General features: G+C 34.4%; 1 long non-coding RNA gene across 2 annotated transcripts in view; it reads left to right on the top strand.

Moving 5' to 3' along the window:
* LOC145694755 (uncharacterized) overlaps positions 1–13,226 on the top strand; it is a 30,038-nt gene extending 16,812 nt beyond the window's left edge. Inside the window, exons 2-3 of one of the 2 annotated variants that reach the window (XR_014133044.1) lie at positions 4,574–4,923; positions 11,895–13,226. This is a non-coding gene — a long non-coding RNA (uncharacterized LOC145694755). Of the gene's footprint in view, positions 1–4,573; positions 5,167–11,894 lie in introns of those variants that run through there. The other variant, XR_014133043.1, reaches the window with a different exon arrangement.
* The last annotated feature ends 7,243 nt before the right edge of the window (positions 13,227–20,469 follow it).

Below are 20,469 nucleotides of genomic sequence, written 5' to 3'. Positions count from 1 at the left end.
TGCATTTTCCGTAGTTCTTCTCAACAGAATCGCTACAACCCCATCTTTTCACTTCCCAAGTATGATCGTGGAGTTTTGTGTGTATATTAAAAATATCATGACAAACCAAATTACCTTTTTCTTGTTATTACTGTGAGAATTTTTTGAACAATTAAATCGAGAAGTACTTCACATCAGTGGCGGCGGAGGATGAAAAACTTTGCCCGGGCTGGATTTTACAAAAAAAAGTTTTTTTTTTATCGGACATGAAGCAAAGTCCATCGTACATTGTAATCCCTCCCCCTTTTCAATACATACTGTGTGAGATTTAACTTGTAGACTCTAGTGAGTTACAGCAAAGAGAAGCTATTCTTAAAAAGTGACATTACCGGTATCAAATTAGAATTGATCATTTTTAGAGTATATTCAGGATGAAAAATATTCATACACCAGTCATCGCACTTAGTTGTCTGCATTAAAATGTATTTTAAAGTTCAGTTAACTTTCAATGTATCAGGGTTGGCAAAAACCATGGTTTTTGTTGAAAAAAAAAACGTTTTTTTCGTTTAAACCCGGTTTTTTTCGTTTAAACCAGGCTTAAGTAATTTGCTCTATGTATTTATATCACATATGTACAGAAGTAAATTCGTTTCACCTTGGTGTTATGCAACAACCGGGTTATGCTGGAAGGGGTCACATAAGCATAAAACCGTTTCTCGACTTACATCCGAAACAAATTGTCCTCCATTTGAACTCGAAACCGGGACTAATTGGCCACAAATGCGATACGTCTGCCGAATCACTCACGAAGGACTCCTGATAAAATACGCTGTACTGATCTTTACATACTTTAAATATAATTGTCTAACTGTCAAGGGTCATTTAAGAACAAAAAGATAAACAGTTGCATAAGTGAAACCATTATACAGAATTACATATGGACAATTTCAAAACACTGCAGAGTACAGAAGAACTAATTAAGTCCAAGTTAGTTCACTACGACTTTTATTAGTCCAAGTTAAGCCATACAACGACATAATGTGCATATCAGTAAGAAAAGTGAATAAAGATAAGAATTGAGTCCACTTTGTCTCTGACGCATTTATACATAAATAGATACCAAAGATACTTCTGATTTCAGTAAATGCTTCTCGTGGGGTTAGTATGACCCCCCCCCAAAAAAAAAGTACGGTATTTCAATGTATTTTATCAATACTAAACATTACCGAAATGAAACAATATTTAGAATTTTTCTTTGATTGCAATTGCATAACAATAACAACAAACTATAAACAAATCACAAAAGAAACATAAACTTATTTTTTTTTAAAAAAAAAAAAAAAAAAAAGTTGCTTTTGTATTATAATCTCTTCAAGTAATGAATGGGGAATTTAGGTCTGAATATAATACGAATAATATACGGAAGTGACAGGTGATAACCCACAAATGTGTGTTCATCAAGATTTTACGAACACACACTTTTACGAACATTTTTCGTTTTTTTAAACCAGTTTTTTTTAACGGCTTTTTTAAACAGCCAACACTGAAATGTATTATTTCTATTGTTGCCATGGCAACGAGAGTTGGTCAGTTACCAACGATTCTGTGAATGATATACAATTCGCTTCCTTGATAATGTCACGTTTCGCTTGTTATAACTGATTATCGAAGTTTGTACGAATTCTGGAGTGTAATTTTGGACGTATATCCAGTGGCATATTAGTGAGGAAGTTACCCAACACTCAACATGTGAATTACTTCTCGATTTAATTCTTCATAAGGTGAACCCCCATGAAGCTCGCAGAACCAAAGGTGAATGGAATATAACAGGCAGTCCCCCCTCCTCCGTTAGTTTAACGTCTGGAAAATATTTCCACGTTTCTGGATATTTCCTATTATTTTTCAAATCATCGATAAGTTGTGTTGTTGTTCTTCTAACCTTCTTTAGCTATATCAAGAAAGCAATTTCTTCACAAAGATCGTCCTTTCTTTCTAGCCCATGCTAAAATATTTTCGTTTGTTAGTTTCCGTTTTATCTTTCGATCTTTCTCCAACACCACGTTTCGAAGCTCTGTAAATATTTCTTCTCTATCTTACATAATGTCGAACTCTCCGAACCATACAATTCTCTATATAATATTTGACCGACTTCTTCAGTTCAATGTTAAACCTGCTAGTTAGGAATAACCTTTTCTTGTCGAATGCCTCTTTAGCCACTGCAATTCTTGACCTGATCTTTTTAGTGCTATGAGTTTCTCTCCAAGTACTTCCCAGACATTTGAAGTGGTCTTTTCTACTCTGCTTAGTAAGGGCGTGTTTCCATGGTGTTTTTTTTTTTTTTCTTCGACTCTTCGACATTAATTCCATATTCCACATTGCTTCCCAGTGTCAACTATCCTATCCATTATCTGTATTCTTCTTCTGGTCTATCTATAATAACTATGTTATCCGTTTATCTCACCTTGTTAATGATCTTTCCTTATTCTTGAAATCTCCAACTTCCATTAATCCTGCCTTCATTAAGCGTTCACGTAATTGGGATGACGTACAACATCACTGTCGCCGACTCCTCTCTCAATCTCTACACTGTTGATTTCTTGTTGGTTTAGGCACAACTTCACTCTTTGTTCTGTGTATAGGTTGCGAATAAATAGACGATCCCTCCAGTTTACCTCGACTTTTTAAAGTATTTTTAAAACTTTCGTCCAATTTACCCGTCAAAGCTTTTTTTCCAGTGGATGAAGCACAAATTCTACTTTTCCTTTACCTCAAGGACTCGATCTTTTGTAATTCTTATCAACCCAGTAGCATATCTGGTTCCTTTTCCTTTCCGGAATTCCAAAATTGATCTGACTTCAAATCTCTTGTCTTACTTGCCAGCCACGTATTTAGTGTGTGCTTAATAACATTTCCAGTATTGTGTGATCAGTGCATTTCTTTGCTTGCTTTTTCTTAAACAATACAACCATTGTATCATGTAGAAAATCCTTCGGCCATTATCTATTCAGGTGTCCTTGTTAATAGGTGAAGTCAATGCCTTCATTGCATTGTCTCCTAATCCTTTCACCAAGTCGCTGGTATGTCATCGTCTCCAGTATCCTTCTTCCTTCTCATGTCTTTGATTACTTGTATTACTTCGACTTTCAGAATTCTTGGTTCGTTGTCTTCGTTGATTTCTTCTTTTGCTTCGATCGCGATATTTCCTGAGCGGTTCTTCTCGTCATATAGATCCTTTGTACATTCCTCCTTGATTCTAAGGATTTCTTGCTGGCCATCTTCTTGATATTCGATTCCAAATGTGTGTATAATTTTGTTACTTTTCCCACCCAATTTTATGCTTTCTGACACATCAGATCATATTTGCCACGTCGTTGAAGTTGTGTTATTTCTTTACATCGCTCTTTGGCCCTGTCAGTTTCTTTTCTCAATTCATTATTCAACCTTTTGTATTCTTTGGTGTCTGTGGTTTTCGCCCTTTTGCGTTCCATCATCATAAGCATTTTTTCAGTTATCCATGTTTTTCTAGGTGCTCTTTTCATCTTGCCAGTGTTGTTCTTGAGTTTATCTAGTAGAGTCTGTTTAATTTTCCTTGTTCTACGCAACCAGTCGTATTGTCTGCTGCCAGAATTTTCTTTTGCATTACTGTTACATACAATCGTCAATTTCTCCTCCCGTTTTTCTTGACTGACTTTAACCAGCTTTGCACTTCCGCCACTAAGAGACTGTGGTCCGAATTTATGCCCACTCCTAGTAGTCTTAATGTTCCGTATATTATTTCTGAAACCATGTTTAATAACGCATTTTTACCTTTCTTGTTTCACCTTTTTCCGACCATTGCACTGTATTCAAGTGTTTGCTTTACACTTACCTATTTCCATTTTTAAATTTTCAAGTTTACCCACTCGTATAGTTCGGACGTTTCAGGTTCCTATGTAGTTATGATTCATTGCATTTTGTGGAGGTTCTCGAACCTATACGTATAACAACAATAATACTGCGAGCAAGTACTTGTTTGATTTATCTCGAATGCATTTCGATTTTATCAGAAGGTACATCACATTTAAAAAAAGGCTAAACCTTATACAGGTAACTAACTATAAGCGATTTTACCGTATAACAATATTGATGCTGAGAAGTCTTAAATGGTTTTACTCAAATTCTGCTCTTTTCAATATGTTAATATTTTCGGTCACCTGCTGTGACATCCTCTGTATATGAAATTCATGATATAAAACGATTCTAGTTATTCCACCGGGTGATTTTTAAACATCGACAAAACTTCATTCATAGATTCTTCTTTTGCTGGCTAGTTCGTGACCTAAAAATGTTTGTATCATAAATGTGATCTAAAAGTTCTTGATCTAATATAATTTTGCGAAATCCCTCCCGTAAGGATTTCTTTTATATATTTTTTCATATATTGAGCACAAGTATTGACACAAATTTTGATAATAATTGATAGTAGAGTAATGGAAGAATGGTTATTTGGATATTTATTTTTGAAAAAAGAAAAGAAAAAAGAAAATTATTCATTAATTGTTGTTTCATGTTGCTTTTCAGCTAAATGAGATTTGTATTTTCTGTTTCTCTACAGGTATTTGGAACATAGTGCAGTTATTGAATCAGAATTTGGCAGAATTGGTTAGCTATTGGCAGCTCGCAGAATTCCAAGGTTTAGGGCAACATGGTGAATACACGTGCTGCAAAGTAATTTAGAAATTACGTATAATATCGGTAGACAGAGGTGTAAAGCAGATCATATTTTATGTTATTCGTATTGATAATGTAAATTTTTAGATGTCTCGGATGATAAGTAGATAGGAACTTTAAACATGTATGCATTGACGTCGGCTTGGCCTATGCTTGAAAGTGGTGCTTTGATGAATATTGAAATAATTTCCATTTTTGACTTTGTATAACAAATGTACAACTACAGTATTCAATGTAAGTCGTATTGTATGTAAATATAAAGTCTTTAAAGTGCTATTTTGTATAGTAATTATGCAAATTCTGTATTGAGTTAAAAATAATAAGTGCTGAAGAGCTTATGATGTTTGTACTCTCATTGCTCGATCTTATTACATCCAGAGTTAAACTGAAAGAATTAGCACAATAGTTAGACAGAAAGAAGTAATGGGAAAAGAAATAAAAACGGTCAGATTGAAAACACAAGATTAGAAAGAAAAATGAATGAATGAATGAACGAATGAAAGCGATAACAAGGGGTAAAATGTTTCAGCAACAAGGAAATTGTGTGCTGAAGTAAAACATTATTCATACAACGTAGTAATCATGTACAATTAGAAGAAAGACAGGAGTAAAGCAAGTGTCTTAATTAAGTAGTGCACTCCTATGTAAAAATTGCCATGTTCACACACAATAACAGGCATATTACAATTTTGAAAGAAATACTCCTTGTCCGTTGCCATAGAAACTGCAGTTTCTAGGGCAACGGATCCTGTCACGGTTAGCCAAAATTGAAAGAAGACGTAAAAATTTAACGAAGATAAAAGAGCTAATGTAGAGTTGGAGAGGAGTCGCTGAAATTAATTTTCTTTAACGAGGGCGATTACGAAAGATCACTTACTGATTGAAATCCAGATTATTTTCCAATAGAGTAACTTCCAATAAACCTTTTGTTATTGTTAATTATTCCATATCGGACTCCCGAAGAAAACTCATCGAAACAACTTATTGACCGTGCCAATAGCGACTACTCTCAATCATGACTCCGTTTTCTTTCATTTAGAAATACGAAAGAAAGGGAAGAAAGTAGAAGGGTAAAAGAAGGAGGTAGGTAAAGAAGAAAGAAAAGAAATAGGGTATTTTAATGAGAAACAGGTTACTGGATAATTCCGGAAATATAGTAAAAGGTCGGGAAAGTCGTTGAAAGATGAATCATTCTAAATGTTATTAACAACTAATCAATTTTGGAATGCTTCGGAATAGACACATGTTCCCTCATACCACCCAGACCTAGCTCCAGGCACCACGATCATGGGGTTGCCCAGACCTAGACCTGGAAATGAGAAAAGTGAAATTTAATTCTTTGTAAAGTTATTCCAACCGGTGATTGATAACTATCCAGCATCTGAACTCTGTCCTCTAGGATCGACCACACATATGAATTAGCCGAGGAAAAAAAAAAATCACACTTATCAACTCAATATAAATTTATGTATCGCATCAATAAAAGTCTCAACTTCCTGGAAGAAAGATGTCGTATTTAGGCTTATCCTGCTATTTTTGCTTCACTCCTCGAGCCGATTTAAACCATTAGTGACGGTCCTTCATGACCTAGGTTATTTACCTTAACACATATATTAAAACATGACACATATATTACAGATGTTAATATGACAAATGATATCACTAAAATTACTTATATTAAATCTATCATGCATTCACACGCTCACTCACTCAGGACAGTGTATATATGTTTAAAGGAAACCAACTAACTACAAAGGTACAAATAGTTTATTACATTCATAGTGAAAAAAAAGACAAAACAAATAATTATGAAGAAAATATTAAAAGCACAAGTTCTTGGTTATATATTAATAGAGTACATAGTGTTATATTTTAGTAAATTTTTATATATTCAATCATATTGACAAACGAAAAAGAAAGGAAAACAAAATAATTACACGTATCATATCTTAGGCATGCTAAAGCAAAATGATGATTTGCGACATACGCAAAAGAAAAAAACTTATTTCACTTAAAAAAAAATTGGACAAAGAGGGAAGAAAAAAAACTTTTGGTGTATTAGAACTTATATGAGTCTCTACCTCACGTCGAGATATTAAAATATTAATAATTTCGAGCGTCCAAATCACAACTCACGCACTAGTCGTAGTGTCCAAAACGTTTCGCTCCATTTAACTTAGTTTGTGGTCATTTATATATATCTCTATATGTATATATATATATATCTATTGGTTTACAAAACCATTCGTCGTCTATATTTGGTTTGTAACTGGTAACAGTTTATATCTGCAATCGCACACTGCTACGTCTATACCCATCTAGGGATTTCGAGAAAATAACTTTCACTAGAGGAAGTTTCTCCTCTTAGACGGTCTATTTCCAAATTTATTAATCGAATAATTTCAAGTTATTTATCCAACACTGGGACACTTCACGAGACCTTTCATTAGGATCACTTTCGTATATGTTTATACATGGTTCGGATTAAAAAAAAAAATGATCTTCCACAGGTGTACGGAGTATGATGGTTCAAATTGAGGATAAAAAAAAAAAAACTGGTCAAGTCACAGGATACATATGAAGGTGAGACGGATTCAAGGTACACTTTCCACAATGGTTTTAGGTTAATTGTTCAGGGATAATATTTGTTATGATGGGGGTTACGTTTAGACCTGCCGATATTTTTTCAATGCATGCCATTATATAAGTACAGAGGTTATCACTTACATTGATTCAGAGGAAAAGGAAAATTACTTAAGTGCACGGCGGTATTCTTAACAAAATCTACATTCTTAAATTCGTCGGAAGACTTCTGGTAAACTATAGCAACCAATACACGTCTAGGGGGACAGACACGAGCGCTCTTACATATATTCATAATACATTTAATATCATACTTTTACTTTAACATCATATTCACATACTAATTACACATATATTTCGAAGTATTTATTTCTCTCTATATATATATATATTTATAATAAATGCGCACACATTTAAATTAATCATCCCCAACAATAAAATTTTACAAGGTTGCAACATTGTCCAAGAAAACAAATGACTTCCAACATTACATTTGGAAACAAATTAAATTTTATCTGATACCGCGCGTCTATAAATTTTTAACTTTTATATAATCAATTCGTGTTTAAATCATGAAGGAAAAAAAAACTTTGTGAGGCAGGCACGTAACACAGAGCATTTCTAGATATAACTAGGTAAATCAAAATACAATTTCTGGGCCCAGATTAACTACAAAGTAATCGAAAACCAAAACAGAAAGGAAAGTGACCAACGGATTAAAAAAAAAAACTTAAGAGGAACGACGGTGAAAGAACGTAATCGAAGTGTCGTCAAATACTAAGTCTTTGTTCATTTCAGCGATAGGTCAAAATGTGATGGAGGACCCAATCATTATCTACTCCATTCATGAATCGTGTCTTGCAACGTCTCAGCTGGTAATTTCAGATCAGAGTTGTACGTTAAATAAATCGTAAGTAACAAGTTCAAAATCTCGGGGGGGGGGGGGAAGGTTGAAAAAAATTTTAAAAAAACTTGAAGAAATGAAGACAGAGAGAGAGATAGAGAAGAAGGAAGACGAAGAATAGGGGCGCCAAAGACTTAAGTGAGAAATAACTAACGCTACAAAGTTAGAAGTCGAATTTCGCTCTCAACAAAATCCATAGCCAAAATATTCTTAACATGCCAAAAGGGTTGTCTACTCAAATACGTAGACTCAAGGGGCGCCCTGCTGCCAAGGATGCAAGTTCTGTGTCCATCAGATCCCAATCCCACAAGAGTTTGGTTGTAAGATTGAAATCCGATCCCCGTATCCGGCCCAGACCAGCAGGATAAAAGGAAAGGGGGAAAGGGACCAGGTAACTGCGTCCCCAATTTTGAAATCTCTAAGAAAAAAAAAAATATTCGACCCCTTACAAAAACTAAGAAGGTTCGAGGACAGTAATGAAACTAGAATAGAAGTATTAGCTAAGATATCCCTAACTAATGATTTGCCGAAATAAAAAAAAATTAAATAAACTGAATTTTGGATCGGTGATTTCTATGCCAAACTTCACCGATAGCTACCCCGCGCAGACACGCCACAGTCTGGGATGTCGTTAATTTCCCTCGTCTAATTAAACTAAGAAAAGAAATGAAAATACTTAAAGGGACTAGGGGTCGACATCCGGGTACGCGAAAATAAATTTCAATAACTAATTGTTTTGATTCTGTACCCAGTCAGAGCTGTCGCCTCCATGAACATTGTAAGCTAGCCTGAGTAGGTAACGTGAAGAAAAAAAAAAATCTCACGGAGTGGTACATTCTATTTTTAAAACCGACCAGAAGATATGATTCACTACAACCCTGTTGTCTAACTACTATTGTCTTTTCATAATTTATTATTCAATATGTCTAGTCAGCGATTATATGATGCTACCCATTCTATCAGATGGTATTACTATGGTTGATTACTATTATGACACATAAACTACAAAGTATTACCGTAGTCCGACTATATATCGCCCTCCGGTCCGCGTGATATTATGGTGCAGGGGTCAGAACCTGAGATGTTTGTAGTTACACGTATCTATTCAATATCTATATATCAACACGCGGCGAAGTATTCACTGGGCTACTATATATTTAACTATATGGGTGTCCTATATTCTATATTCATTTACTACAATATTCATATACTTATTAATATTCATATTCACATTAATATTCATTTGCCATGACGCTATATTCTACAAACACCCTGTTTCCTCTATCTACGCCCAGCCTATTTACACATTTCATCATAATACTTTAAAATCTATAATCACTACAAACATTTTCCCATTCCGATCACCGCACGACAACCTCACTCGAACCCAAGACTCTTTTACCACACACACAATACTATGTAATACTTGGTAGCTTTATTAAGAACGAAAGAAAAAAATCCTATGTATGTTCACTGAAAATAGAATTATCTGCGATAATGTCTAATGTTTATAAAATTCTGCATCAACAATGAAATTCTACAGCCACGAAGAAAAATGGACATTTAATATATTTTCAAAGCGAAGAACTAGCATCATATCGCCCGACTTCTGTTAAAAATTTACGTATTGTTTATTTATTTAAATATTTAGATTTCTAGACTATGCAGAATGTTGAAACTTTCAGAATATATTAATTTTGGGTCACTTGACCTAACTGTACATTCATATGGGCTGTGAATTATACCTTCTAGGTTTTATTTCGGAAAGAAAGGTCAATTTCATGAAAACTAAATCACTAAGCACCTCGACGGAAGAATGGCGGTTAGTACTGACTTTTGACACTAGGGCTAGCGACGATATAATGAACCCTTGAACAACTGAATGTGACCTTGTACACGGAATTATTATACTATATTACGTTCACTTAATGACGGAGTAATAAAAATTTATCGCATAGTAAATACTACACTGTCCAACACACTCTTTCATCACTTAATTATCACTATCACTGATACTACATTACAAATATACACATACTACTCGAACTACAAGACACATCATGCCACATTCATACTACACACTACATTAATACATGTTATACTAATAAATATACACTGAAATCATTCAGATTTTACCATGTTAAATCGGCTCTATGAAAGGTAACGAAAGGAAAGAAATGAACAGGGCCAACTGGCTCTTTATTTACTAAATCACATTCTTGAAATCAACCTGTTTAATCGATGCCCTGAGGGGACATATCGGAGTATTAGCTACCAATAGGACCCCTGCCCTGAAGGGGCAGGAACCCGGAAACAAACTGAATGTTCAACTCATCCCGCTGGAAGCCATACTCCCAATTTGGGAGTCAGATAGGAGCCCTTACTGAAATTTACACGTGCATTGTGATTACTGGACTGACTACCACAAAATTAAATACCGCCATGTTACTAATAAATAAATACAAAAAGAAATCACATCCACTACATACACGAACACAAACGGTAGTGAGGCAGGCCTTACGTAACTAGAAAAGGAATAATTTTAAGGATAAGAATATTTTAAGGGAGAAAACACCACTCCTCCGAAACTGTTTATAGATTCCTAAGAAAACTCGCAAACTGATGCACTTTACAAAGCCTGTCCATAACTAACAATATCTGCACAACATGGCGTCATCTATTTTTTATTTCTTCAGTCCGGTTTTTACTATGAAAAACTAACAAATTATGGCTCCGTAGCTTCCTGCTTGGTAGTTATTCGACTATTATATTAGTTTTACCTTTTACTGCAGTTTTTCTCACTCCGTTGCGACCTTTTAAGCTCGACGATCGAAATCTGGCTGTTGTCAGCAAGATTTTCCGGCTTGGAAAGGAATAATTGCGCCCTAATATCATAGCGTGGGTTTATCAGCCAATCAAAACTAAGCATTTTGGCGGTGGGGCTTTGAAACGAATAAAATTTGGTGAAATCTGGATTAAACTAGATTTTAGAAGGACCTAGGTATCTAAAAGAGAGGTGAAGGGTGGTCCTAAAAATTCTGTCGAATTTTAGATTGGTTATTTGATCTGGAAAGTTCCGTCCAATAGTGGATCTATATTTTCGGATAGCACTGACACCGTAAGAATTGTAATAATCCATTTACATATACATATGCAAGACTTATAACTAATTTAAAATATAAATAAAGATATTGATTCCCAAAACTATCATTCCCAATGAATTTTTTACAGTTTTTCCATGTTAATTTGAAATAGAATAACAAATAAAATTACGAATTATATGAACAGCCAGAAATTTTTTGTTAAACATCAAGTACAGTCGGTGCAAAAAATTTCGGGCACCCTCCTATTAAAAACATAATTTCATTAGACTGTAATGGCACATTACAATTTTGTACGTGTTTTACACACGCTTCTGATTAAAATACACATATATTAATTTCAGCGCAAATCCTATTCAGAATCTTTATTCTGTTGCTACTTCAAATTAGGTTAAAACGTTGTTGTTATCCACGTCTCCTTTAGTCTACACAATAACCGTTGGACGTAAAACTCAAATGTTTCATTTCACTTAGATTAAATTTCCAAACGGTGTTTCTGTGGGCCTGAAGTTATTTGCAATATGTGTAGTATCATAAATGGCATAGGTCATTTTTTCTTTCTCCTAATTGGAGACCTTATTCTTTTATCATTTAATACATGTGGTTCTTTTTTTCAGACATGAAATTTACATGCAGCTAATTACCATCGGCTAATTACATGCAGCTAAAGTTGACTTCAAAAACTGGGAGTAATAGAGAAAACGGTATGGAAAGTTCAGCCACCAACAGATACATGCTACCGTGAAAGGACAAAACTAAAGCTAATGCATTGGAGATTACTAGGATAATTCGTCAAATGCGTACTTCATTTTTTAAAAAATAAATATGTATATATCTGCTCCGTAATCTCTGTATAATTAAATAAATCCGTCTTGGAGGGTAGTATTTAATATTTTCTTATGTATTGCAGAACATAATTTTATGGTAATAAAGTATGTCGTTGCCCAGTTCATTGCATCTACATCTACTTTGTTTTATCGTGCACAGGAATGAAAGTAATATATGTGAAACTAGTATCATTGCTATCCCATTAACCAGTACCGTACATGATTCGTATGTTCGTTTTCATGCCTCTATTGTTATATTTTATATATTATAAGTATTTATTGCATATATTTCTAAACAGTAATGATTCACATTCTTAATAGACAAGTATAAAAATAACTTACACAATTACATAGCATCAACGAATTAAACTCATATGGGCAAATTGTCTAAATTATTTGCCAAATATAAATCTCTTATTAAGATTGCGAATCCGTTTAACTGTTGCGTTGGTTTATTAATGTTATTTGCTTGAGAGTGATGCATCAGTTGTATATTGAACATTATTTGTGAGTTACATATGTTAGAACAATACTCAGAGAATGCAAGACGAGAAACTTTCCAGTATGAAGAAAAATAATATATACTGTGCTTTACTCATTATTGTTCGTGTTTTTTAAGAGATAATTACAATTAACATTTTGCGTTAATACACAATTCATTTATTACGATCAGAATTATTGTGCAGCCTAACGAACAGTACTCAAGCTGTTATTTTACGTAATTGGTATAGTGGGTTTAGGGCAATCTCAGTAAATTTCATTAATTGTTAGTGGGTTGTTGCTTACCACATGTCACCAATTATTGTTAACGATCTATGTAGAAAAATTTACTCCCAAGATGGAATCGCGTTCTCTTTTAGAGAAGGATCACTGAAGCACATATTTAGCTCGATATGAACTAATATGTGGTGGCCAGAGTGTTGGTTAAATATATGAATCTTCCACAATAAATGTTAAATGGCTTAAATGATTTTCGAGGTGGTCAGGGCATTAATTTTTGTACACTTTGCATTACGTACACTATTTGCGGTGTTTGCATTGTGTTGTTTTGTTGTTGGAAAATATATTCATTGTGTCAGTTTGAAGTGTTTATTGTATTAATTGTCACATATATTTTGCACAACTGGAAGCGATGTCTGCCAGTAAACTTGGTATTGAGATGAAGCTGAGTTTCATGAAACAAAGGCAGTTGGAAATCATGATGTGGTGCTTGTAATTAGAATTGAGCATCCTTTGTGATTACTTGTTGCGCTTTGTTTATTTCTTCAAAGTTAGAGTAGATAATTATGTGACATCTGATCCAAGATAAAAGAAGGAAAAAGATATATATATAAATAGCAACAATTAGCCGGACAACCGACAACGAATAGGACATCTGTCGTTTTTAAAGAGATCGATAACTGTGGGAATAGACAGAAAATGATGAGAGCACTATTCTAATCTGTTTAAACAATTTATGTGGCCACCTACGCTGTGCTTCAAATCTGAGCATTTTTTATCATTAATATCCTTTTGTGTCATATTTGTGGCTATAGTACTATGAATACCGTCTTACACTTGTTTTAAATATGTATTTCCTTTCAGGATATTGTACAAAACGAAGTCTGATCCCTCCAACTCAAATTTGCATCACTGTCCTCCAGAGTGAAAATATGAAACATGTTTAAGGAAAGATCTGTTGCGTGGTGGCGCATAGCTTGATATCGCAGAGACTCATGTTCGTTTCTAATCCCAGTCACACTTTTTGCTATTTGAAATTTGGTCTGTCCATTATTCTCGTTCATCTGTGTGTATTACCCATAATTGTAATATTGAAAGTAAATTTTAGCTCAATTCTACCAAATATATTTAATGTTCACAAACGGAGTATAATAAAGTTCTATTAAGCTATTTACTAAGTTCAATAAAATAAATAACTAACCCAAATGTTTAGAAATATGTAAGGATATGTAATCGAACGTATTTTTATATGATAAACACATACGAAAATACGTAGTAGTGCAGAAGATACGCAGCGAAGAGAAAACGGAGGTATTATGACATAAGGTATACTTCACTTGTAATACAAGATGTCCAAGAACTTCTTGTACTCCTAGGTTTGAATATCACACAGAACAATTTCAGTTGTAGTGTTGATAATACTGCTTTTATGGTCACAACCAGCACCGTGTCACAACTCTTTATTCATTGTAATATGGAGATTTTTAGTTGTAAGGCCATGACTGATGTGAGGCGTTGCAGTTACACAATTTGATCCCATTGAAATGGCCCCCACGATGCCCGGACCTTACACCAGATAACTCGTTGTGGAGAATAATCAAGACATATGTTTTTCATCGTTGGTACACGAGAGGCTAAGAATTCGGCGAAATTGTGGAGAACAACTATCGAACGATGACTCATTAGATGCTCCGCAACATGTCAAGAATAACATGGAGACGCACACATCTGTGTGTACATTACAATGGAACACATACAGATCCACTGGATTTGTAGTTCCTATATGTGGACCTAAATACTCAACTGTAATATGTAGTAAATAAATTAACTACAATGACACCGACATTGCTCTCTGTGATGCCCACACCTAAGGATAGAGGAACAAGCAGCGAATAAAATTTGGTAAACATAAGGTAAAAAATGAATGAGAAGTGTATATTCAAATTGAGGTATGTTTCAAAAGAATGAATTTAGTCCAATATATAATATAGGGTAGATGTGCTTAATGTCATCATACCCCCAGTGCTCGTCATATCGGTTTTTATGTGGGGACAAGATGGCTCCCACTGATATTCAGAAGTAGCTACTTTTTTTGCATATAGGTACCTCTTTCGACTTTCTTTTGTCATGATTGCAGCGGCACTGTCTCACGCGTATGCCGGTCAAAGTGGAGTTGAAGCACACGGTGACTACAATTTTGAGTTTTGTGCTGGATCTTCAAATTTGAAAAATTTGACGTATATAGGAACATAAGAGTCAGGTAAGTGCTTTTTTAGTTCTTTATGTGATTATAAACAATTGCTCTAGTTTTTAATAAGACTCCTCACGTTCCACTTTTAAAAGAACTAAAGACTTGCGCCGTATTTAACATGAAACAAAGGAACGACGAATATTGGTATGCAAAATTAGAACTTTTGCCTAATTGCGTCATTAATGACGATCATTGGTACTTTTCCATAAGGTTTGAGAAGAAAGTTAAAATTCCTTTTGTTTGAGTCACTAACTCCAGAGTAACTTCCTATAAAAATTTCGTGCCTGTACGACAATTCCTTTCAAAGAACGTCATAGGGCTGACGACTACTAGTTTGTTAACTGATAACAATTGGCAGTGCGTTTTGAAAGTTTAAGTTAAGTTCTTTTGCTGCTAGTTTCGGGTTTATTTTAGAACTTTTCACACTTAAGTCATTGTTATGTATTTGCTTTATTTATTTCAACTTATGAGCCACTTGTATCTGAAGCTTAACCCGGGTGATGCCAGGAAAAAGAAAAATCCATTTTTGAAAATACTTGGTAAGAAGAGGATATATTCAGAAAAAAATGTTCCGCTTTTTGTTTCGTGAAATTATATTTCACTGAGTTGTTCATTGCCACGTTTATTACCTTCTGCCTTTTAGGATTTTTGTGCGTTCAGATGAGTAACTGTAGAAATAGTGGGTATAATTTGTGCTTGACTCTGTGATTTTACATTAAAGTCTATGTTATTTGAATATCTTATAGATAAACAATGAGGGCTGAAATACAGAGGGGAAAATTATGCAATACTCTCAAGAAGCAATGGAGAACGTCATTGAAGCTGGGAAAACAAAGTTCTTGAACATTAGAAAAGCTGCTATGATGTTTAGTGTTCCTAGGATGACCTTGTTTGACAGTGAACGAAAAAGTTCCTACCGAAAGGAAGATGGGACCTAAAACTATTCTTACACCAGCCTAGGAGGATTTTATTGTTGAATAGTTAATTGCTCTTGTGCATTTGGGGTTTCCAATAAAAAAAAAAAAAAAAAAAAGGCATCTTACTGGACACAGTACAGAAAATAGTGAAAGATGATGGTCTAGTAACTCCTTTCGTTGACGGAATGCCAGGAGAAAAATGGTACGAAGTAAGTTTCGTACAACTTTTATTTCTCCTTTCTTCTTTGCTTCTTTCGTTAATTTTTATATTGCTTACACAGTTTTTCTTGCAATACTAATCATGAAATACATTGATATAGGCCTACATTACAGGGAAAGTATGGTTACTAACTCCTTGTAAATTTTACAAGGTTTTTGGGTCAGTATAAGTATATAATATGAAGATAGTACGTTTCCATGTAATGTTGCACATATCAATGTGAATTGATTAGATATATTTTACGTGGAGAGAAATAGTCTAAATAGGGGCCTATGCAGCAAACAAAAATAATACATGTGTTCAAGTGTAAATAAAAGTTTCTCGAATTACCTTTGAAATTCACACTTTTAGACCAAAAGTTAATAGATGTATGAAAAACTATGCGCTATGAGTCGTATGTGAACGTTTCGATCACATTTTTTTTAAAAAAATTATTGTTTTAGTGTGCATATTCAAGTGTTGGCTGTAGCATAGGCCCTATACTAGTTATGTATCAACGGCTTGTCTTCTCCGAAAGAAACAAAATGTAAAGTAAAGTCTTTAAAGTAATTAACAATTTGAAAGTAACTTTCTAATCTCATCAGTGGGGATAATTCGTTCTTCAGCCATTTTATATTCAAATAAATATCACTAAGTGACGGCTAGGGCTTATTTACTAGGTATCGTTCCGGTATTTGTCTTAGACAGAGAATCTCTTGAGAAACCTAGTCAGCATTGTCGGCGGAGAGAATTGAACTCATAACCTTCCGAAGGCAAAGCAAATGCTCCATTAACAGAACCTATTCCCTCAGTTGTGATTTAAACAACATGTTGACTATGGTAAATAATATAAGCTACGTAGAGTAACAAATAAAACACAGTTCTGACCAGAGCAGAATGAAATATATTAAAAACTATACTTACAATGTGTCACTATATTTCATTCTGCTCTGGTCAGAACTGTGCTTTATTTGTTACTCTACTTATCCAGAGCCATGGAGTTTGTTCATTATAAGCTACGTAGATGTAGATTTATTGTCTATGGCATATCACTGGTCATATTATTTTCTTGTTTTCTTAAATCTACTTTCAGTTGTTCATGAGAAGACTCCAGTACTAGCTTTAAGGACAGCCGAGTCATTATGTATTGGAAGAAGCCTTGTCACAGAGAAATCTCTACACCAGTGGTTCAGTGATTTAAGGGTATTTATGGAATCTCAAAATGCTATGGAAATCATGAGTAATCCACGAAGAATTTGTAATGATAAACAATAGGTATTAAAGATTGGAAAAACATTTATGAAGGGGAATGAGAAAGAAACAATAACTGTGATGTGTTCCTTTTCGGCTGACGGCGTAATTCTTCCAGGATTAATTGTTTATCCCTACGTGAAACCCCCAAAGAAGTTTCTGAGTCTGTGTCTACACCATGGGGCATCGACTTATCCGACACTGGTTGGATGAAGTCAGGTGTGTTTTATGAGTATATTTGAATGTCCTCCATCCATACTTGAAAGAAAATAACTGACTCCCTTTTGTGTACTTTATTGATGGACATAGATCACACATAACCAAACAATGGTCAGATTTTTGTAGTGCTAACGGGATAATTCTATACGCATTACACCCAAACTCTACTTATATCTTACAACTTGTGGATGTTGAAGTGTATAAACCTATTAAGCAACACTGGAAAAAGGTCGTGCATGATTGGCAAAGGGATAACCGAAACAAAACTCCAACTAAGGCTAATTTTGCACCAATTTTGCTGAAAGTTGTGGATGAAAAAGCATCCCCAAAACAATACAGTACAGTTTTCGAGTTTGTGGATTGTAACCTCGAGATCCTGATGCTGTAGATTACAGCAGATGCTTGAATCGTTGTGAACGGGAAGCAAAAGTGCGTGATAATTAGCAGGAAGGAACTGATACTCAGAATAGTGTGCTACACAATTACCTTATTGCTCTGCGTGTCATAGAATCAGAAATGGGTACAGCATTAATAAATAAGTTTAACCAAGTGATCGAAGGACAAGAATCTCTTGAAACATCAGAAGAAGTGCTCTTCAAGATCTATCTACTCATCAATGAAAGAAAAGGCCGCATCCAACAGCAGAACCTTAGGTGATACAGAGAAAGCATCGACTGAAGGAGATTCCGAAAAGCAAAGAGAGCCTCCAGAAAGTACTGTTTCATCACTATTCAAGACATGTGTGGTGGCCGATAAACTCTTCATGCAAGAAAACTAAACGCAGACAGCAATTACGATTTCCATCTGCGGTATTATCTGAGGAGTGGAAAAATTTCTATAGGAAGAAAGAAGAAACTAAGCTGAAGGAAGACGCTGAGAAAGAAGTAAAGAGGAGGAAGAGAGAAGAGAAGTAAAATAATTCAAAACGGAAGAAAATTGGTCAAAGTTCCCAGCAGGGCAAGGACACTCAACAAGCATCATCATCATCATCATCTCAGGCTATTTCTAACGGTCTTGTTACTGTGGACGGTATGGGGGAATAAGTTGCAGAAAGTGAAAATCCTACTTGTGGTCAATGTAACAAATCGTTCCACAATTTTTGTATCAGTAAAGAACACATGGAGTATTTTTCCAAAGTTAACTGATGTTCAGAATGATTCCGATGACGATTTTCTTTGTAAGTTTTGTTTTGATGTACGAAATAGTGATTCCGATATTGATATGATATTTGACAATTTGTTACTTTTTGCATTTTTCAAAACATTTTTCGTTTTTTTTTTAACTGACGACTACTGATAGTCAACTATGACGAGCACTAAATTTTTGTTGACGAACACTGGTATTTTGCACGTTTCAGAATTTTTAACTATAAAAGAGTTTGCATATATCATTTAAAATCCTCAGTTTTACTGAGAAGAGATATAATGTCAAATTTGAATTTGTTTTAGTTCCGTCAATTTCTGTCGTACAGGTAGCGAGTAGTCATTAATAAATATTACGCCTCATAAATAGTGACGACTATTGGCTCATTTACCCTATATATATTACGAAGTATAAGATATTTAACGTTGTAACATATCTAATATAAAAATCATAGCTAAATCTTACCACACAGCAACTATGCCAAACTGTTTTAGCTCATGGGAGCGCGGTAGCTCAATGGTAGAGCGTTCACCTCTGATGCTTGGGGTCCCTGGTTCGATCCCAACTCGCGCCGTGTGGACTTTCTGGTGGACAAACACCGTGCTCGTTGGTTTTCTCGGGGTTCTCCCGTTTCCTCCCACTTTCTCCATTCCATTTCATTCATTTCTCATCATCACCGTCTCCTTTAGCCTAACGGGCAGAACTGTGGGACGTAAAAATCAAATATTTCATTTCATTTGGTTTCAGCTTCATTGTTGCTCACTAGTTTTCCCTAAGATATTATTCAATGTTACAAAATAAACTCTGCAAATGACAAACTTGCTTGTTATCTCTGTGTAATGAATCGTTCAATTCTGTGAATGAAATTACACAGTTATATTTTTTTTAAATTTGCATAAAGTTTATTATTTAATTGACTAATAATTATCCCTTTCTTTTCCTTTATTCTTTTTTAATCTATATATGTATACAGTATGTAGAGTTTGCCATTAATAATTGGCGTATGCGTTTCCTATGAATAAGCAAATATCTTTTAAAATTTTAAATGAAAATATCTTCTTTTGCTGACATTCCCGATACTGATTTATTAAATGACTACTCAATGATATTATCGGACTTAAAAAGTAATGAAACACTTAGCATGTGTACAGAAACCACAGACAGTTAAGTAAACAGTTAGTGTATTAATATGGGCTACAACTAAAATAATAATATTTTTTATTGCATAATTGGAAATTACAGACTAAAAGTCCCTTTGAAATTCCAAATAGGGTACCTAAACACAGAAACAATCGTACGTACAATAGCATAGAATAAAAAAATAAAAATTACATCCAATAGCAAACGACAAACATATCATATGAAACACAACTAAGATTACAGTAAATTATAAAATAATACTCAGACATGCACAAGTACGGGCATGCACAGACAGTAATGAATTTGTGATTATGATCAATGATAAGTCGTAAACTTTCTTTTGATAGAAAGAAAATCAGGTATAAAAAATGAATGACATGCGAATAGTTGTTTGCATTTAACAGGCATGTATATATAGGCGCATTACTAAACTTCGGGTTATACTTGAAAATTTTAAAGTTTCTCCTAGCCATATTAGGAATACCAAGACTAACGGCCTCAATCAGTGGCAACTTACCAAATAAA

Source organism: Thermobia domestica, chromosome 9, assembly GCF_964235325.1.
Source record: "Thermobia domestica chromosome 9, izTheDome1.hap1.1, whole genome shotgun sequence".
NCBI classification, from domain to species: domain Eukaryota; kingdom Metazoa; phylum Arthropoda; class Insecta; order Zygentoma; family Lepismatidae; genus Thermobia; species Thermobia domestica.
This window is presented reverse-complemented; position numbering and strand designations above follow the sequence as displayed.